This window comes from Dermacentor andersoni, chromosome 1 (assembly GCF_023375885.2).
Source record: "Dermacentor andersoni chromosome 1, qqDerAnde1_hic_scaffold, whole genome shotgun sequence".
In the NCBI taxonomy this organism is placed as follows: Eukaryota; Metazoa; Arthropoda; class Arachnida; order Ixodida; family Ixodidae; genus Dermacentor; species Dermacentor andersoni.
The window spans coordinates 66,261,708-66,266,987 of record NC_092814.1 but is presented as its reverse complement, the minus strand read 5'-3'; the positions used below and the strand labels follow the sequence as shown (position 1 = coordinate 66,266,987).

Genomic DNA, 5,280 nt, shown 5'->3' with positions numbered 1-5,280 from the left:
TAGTAGTTCTGTTGACCTGTTGTTGAGTTATTGTTGTCACAGCACTGAAAAGTACGTTGTGGCCCGGTTGAGATGGCATTGAGATTTCAGAAGTGGCCATTGAAATATGATTGACATTTCGTTGGGCTAGTGGATTTTTATTCATATATTGAACTTGCTTTGCTATTCACACTTGCATGCCCCGGTGCCTGCTCATAACTTTCACAAACAAAAACAAAGGAGAGACTGAACAATTTGAAGTACCTTTATTTACACTAAAGATGCGTGCCCATGAAACATTATTACAGTACATAAGGCACCAATACATCGAACCTGGAGACATAGGCTAGTACCTACAGCACTCTTAACAGTGTAAATACATCTGAAAAAACCTATACATATCAATTAAATCAAAACGATCATTGTGGTCTTCCCTTGCGACTTCAGTTTATGACTAGAAGGCAAAGCGACTCATAAGGCAGGGCTTAAGCAAACCCTTTTAACAACCAACTTTGAACACATGAACACTTGAAGCTGCTTGCGTGTGAACACACACATCTGAATACGTTACATTAAAATGTTTCGCACACTAACCCATCACAGGAACAGTTACGGCTGATTGTGAGAAGACAAACAGACTTGAAACAAATGACTTCACGTAAATATATACAAGCTTTAGCACACGTCTTTCACCGCGATTAAAATTTAATGAAGTACCAAAGTAGACTTGTCTGAGCTTTTTGTCTTCGAGATGTATATATTTTCAGTTTGCCCAATGATTTTATAAAATAACATCACTCAACTTAGCTATTAATTGATGAGACATCATTTAGAAAGTTGTCTGGTATGGTGAACACCTGAATCATGTTTCTGACGAGCTAGGTTTGCAAGAACAGTACACCATTTGTATATTTTAAATTGAGGTACAGAAGAGTTTGTTGGTGGTATTTCCTCAATTTAGTGAGCTCATTTCAGTAAATTTTTCTGGGCTTGCACAAAGCTAATTAGAGCACTTTTTGGGTCCTTTTTCACTATACCCAGCAACTAAGTGGTACCTCAGTCAATAAAGAGATACGGGAAGGCTAATACCTTGAACGATAACAGAAAACATAATTATTTAGCACAGAAAATTGGTAGTAACACACGGCTAACACAATTCCAAAGAGCCAAATAGATGGTCACCTGCACTTGCAATATCAAGTACCCCAGAAATCGTCATAAAGGATGGGAAAAGGTTTCAATGACTGGACAGCCAGATTGGTGAGACAGTCAAAAACGCAAATAAATGCGTATACGAAAAACCAATGATTTCAATTGCACAGGTAAAATGTTATTAAAATGCTACCAGAATTTTACTGCATAAAATACATAAAAGTTGCAAGAAAATTGGGACAAAGCAGTAACAAAGACGGAGGGAGACACAGCACCCGTGTTGAAAAGAAATTTCAAGTGATATACATGTATATTTAAGCCCAAGACAATTTTTCCTCCAATATTTACGAAAAGAGCCCATGCACTGACGGCATAAAAGAAGGTTCCTGCGCCTGGAGAATGCAGCACAGTACAAAGCAGCGTCATGAGAACCGAAAACTAGAGCTTAGTATGTTAAAAACGTACGAATACTTGCATACCTACAGGCTTGTGACATGTCATGCCTTGAATGGATGAAATTCATAAACCTCACACAAATGAAGTTACCATCACTCTTATTGGCTTCCTCAGGGGACTCCTTCAAGTTGAACTAGAAAAATGTACATCAGTGTTAAAAACAGAGAAGATAAGACGCTATAGCGTTCTTCCTGAAATAAACAGCGCAAATATTTCATGTATCAATTCTATGGACACTTCGCCAATTCGGTGTACATTTATCTTGACAACCACCCAAACAGTGACGAGAAGGATGAATTACGGTAGGAACACACATGAACGCTGACTCAACTAGAAGTTTATTCGTGAAGACAAAGATTTTAACCACATTGGCCAGTATCACAAAGAAAAAGCCATGGATGCGCAGCAGAAACAGCCCGGCAGAACAAAAGAAGGACCGAAAGACATGTCCTGTAGAACAAACATGTGCGTCAAAAACCAAACAAAAAAAAACATGAAAACTGAAAGATTTGTCCTGTAAGCGATAATAACGTGAAATAAATTCTGCAGCAACTCTTTCCCACCATGGGTCACAGAAATCTTGCTTATGAATTTTTCTTCGTGATCAATAAATAATTCTTCCATAAGTCCTCTTGTGTTCTGGTCTTTGTGATGAAACAACCGTTCTTTCTGCTCTATACCTCAACACCAGAGGAGTTCCAGAAGCAATATTTATTGATCACAAACGAAACAAATGCATAACCAAGTTATCTGTTGCCCTTAGTGGGAAAGACTTGCAGTTCTCAAGAGTATTTCTCGTTGGGTAGTATCACTCATCGGACAAATATTTCGCTTTTTCGAAAGATTTGTCTGATAGTTCTCGTTTTTCACGCACGTTTATTCTACATGACATGGCTTTTTCATATTTTTTCTTGTCGCTCGTGGCTGTTTCTGCCACGCATGCACGGCTCTTTACCTTTGTCAAGTTGACCAGCGTCTTTAATACCCCTGTCTTCAAAAATAAGCTTAGCTGAACTTGCGCTCTCGTGTGCTCCTACCTATTTCGTCGTCCGCCTCTCTTTGCGTTGCTGTTTCGAGTACGCACGTGTCACTTGGTTAGGCTGGTAAACATTCTCGCAAGCAAAAGAAAATACCTCCCTCAAAAGGTAGCCCGTCCTTCACTACTAAAAGCCAGAGCAAATCGAAAGTAAGCCTTCACAGCGTCCATGCGGCGGCTAGTACACCACAGAGCAGCACAAAAAATAGCTAAATATCCCACTTGATGGAGAGTGGCAACAGAGATGCCAGTTTGCTAGTGAATCAGCCACATATCAACGGGTGTCTCTTGCACGACGCCAAGCTGCTCTTGACGTAGAACACTTTAGCATCTGGGTATTTGCTACATGTGTGACCTGCGAGAAGGGAATGCGGACAGAAAATGAGAGTGCGCGGATTCAGAATCTGCCACACACTGCACATAACTACGCACAAAAAAAAAGTACACACTATACTGGCAAGTAAAAATTTGCGACTCTTTACGAGTGCTGTCTAGGAAAGGAAGAAATGGGTCACTACGGTAAATGTTGGCCAAGACACGCACAGCGATGTTTCACAGCGGGGAGAAATATTCCCGGCTCTCTCGCAGAACCAAAGACCACGCGACAGTGCATAGCCAAGACCAAGCAGATATCGAATCTTTGGGTAGAAGTCCAGCAGCAGGAATGACCTAAAGATACGCCGAGAGCGATGCGAGCGTGAGCGTGCCTGTACGAGTGAGAACATGCACTGCTTTCTCTATGCTGCTTCTTTGAAGCTAGCCGCTCCGGCGTCTCTCCGATCATCCCACGCGATTTGTGTGCAGAACGTCGCGTACACGCCCTTGCGCGTTTTGCGCGGTAGCGTCTGCGCAGTGAGCTAGCTTCATGCACGCGTCATTGTTCACCGCGCAAACGGTGCTCGAGGCGACAACGCGCCGAGTGACGCTCCTTTCGCTTCTGCAAGCAACGCACATTCGGATCGGCCCAGCTCAAAGAGGCAGCAGAGAACAGTGGCATGTTTCGGTTATCGCCAATTAAAATTGTACAGTACGCCTTCAACAGAAACGCACCGCGCTAGGTAAAGATGCTTACTGCGGTAGTTTTGGCAGTGATAAGCGATAAGGCGAGCCCGTCGGCGGCTGTGTTCTTTGCCGACGTCGTCACCACACCTCTGTTCATTTGCGCTGCGTATCCGTGAACAGCCACCGCGCGGAAGCTGCGACTTATCGGTTGGCCGTTCTCCGCCAATCCCAAAGAGGCGAAATATATTTTGCGGTGCGCCGCACCGTTAGGCGCAGCCTAAATCGAGGCACGCTTAACCGCTACGGCAGAAAAGGTGATCACACTAACCGTATGGTATACGATGAGCCACTACGGATTAAAAAAAATCATTATGATGTCTTACGTGCGAAACCAAGGCTCTGATTATGAGGCAGATCGTAGTTGGGGACTCCGTATTAATTTTGACTTTCTGGAAATTTTTACGTGCATACAATGCACAATGCACGAGCGTTCCTGCATTCCGCTCCTTTGGAATGCGGCCGCTGCACGGATCGTATCCACGACCTCGGGCCCCGAATTGCCACGGCGGCCGCCATAGTTACGAAATGCGTAAGCGTGACGTGCAACATCGCCTTCCGGTACGAGTGCGGTTGAAGAAAGTGAACGGTGTGCTTAACATCTCACACTTGTCAATGTCAAAATAGAAGAAAGGCTACGTGCCCAAGAAAACGAGATTACTTACCTATCTGCAGAAACTCGGCTGCGACTCTTTCGGGGTGCCTTCTCTCCAACAGGCATCATGACCTCTGCCGCGCAACTCATCAAAACAGCCAGGCTCGCACATCAGTCGAAGACTATTAGCTGAGTCAGCCAACGACTTCAACGGATAAACGTCCCACTTATCGTCGTTAAAGCATTTCACTAAAATGTGCGTCATGATGTCCGAAAAGAACAAATACTTTCATCCAAAAGCACGACACGTGAACCACCACACAAGGCAACCAACTAACTGAGTCCGAAAGCCGTTCATAGCTTCACTATCGTATGGAGTTATAAAAACATTTCAAACACAAAATAACCGCACGGAAAAACAACTAATTAATTTGTAATAATCTTTCATCCACTAACCTTCACAAAGTTTCAAGAACAACCTAATTTGTAGCGTAAACAACAAATACTACGACCAAAATATGAGGCTACGAAACTAGAGGTAACCATGTGTACTGTTGCAAAAGTGTGCTCAAAACGAAGCTACAACAGTTGCAACTGCGTGCGCACACGCACACACCCGAATGCTGCCTTGACGTTGGTGACGCCACCTAGAAATAAAAATTACTACTAATTTTATTATTTTCACAAAAGTAACGCCACTAGAATAGTTTATAGTATCTTTGCAGATGACGAAGTGACAAGTAAGGTGTGATAAGAGTCCGTTACCTGTATTTCTTTCATTTCCCTTTGGTGTTCTTCTATTCCACTGAACATACGGGACCTGTCCTGCAGGCTTGGGAGAGGACGACAGTTCGGCGAGGCTCAAATAAATCGCATGCTTCTTGCAAGGCGAGAGTCGGGAGCAGCCGCAGATGCAGCGATTAGCTGTGATACTGTTGCGGCTGTTTCTGAATCAGAAGCTCCTTGAAGTCAATGGTTACAGCGACTACGCGCTGCGATCTCA

At 43.6% G+C, this 5,280-nt stretch overlaps 1 long non-coding RNA gene across 1 annotated transcript; it reads right to left on the bottom strand.

Annotated features, from left to right (window-relative positions):
* Positions 1–226: 226 nt before the first annotated feature.
* Positions 227–4,589, bottom strand: LOC129388199 (uncharacterized). Its single transcript, XR_008615230.1, has 2 exons — positions 4,348–4,589; positions 227–2,978 (listed from the first exon to the last, which is right to left on the bottom strand). It is a non-coding gene; the product is annotated as an uncharacterized lncRNA (long non-coding RNA).
* Between the last annotated feature and the right edge of the window lie 691 nt (positions 4,590–5,280).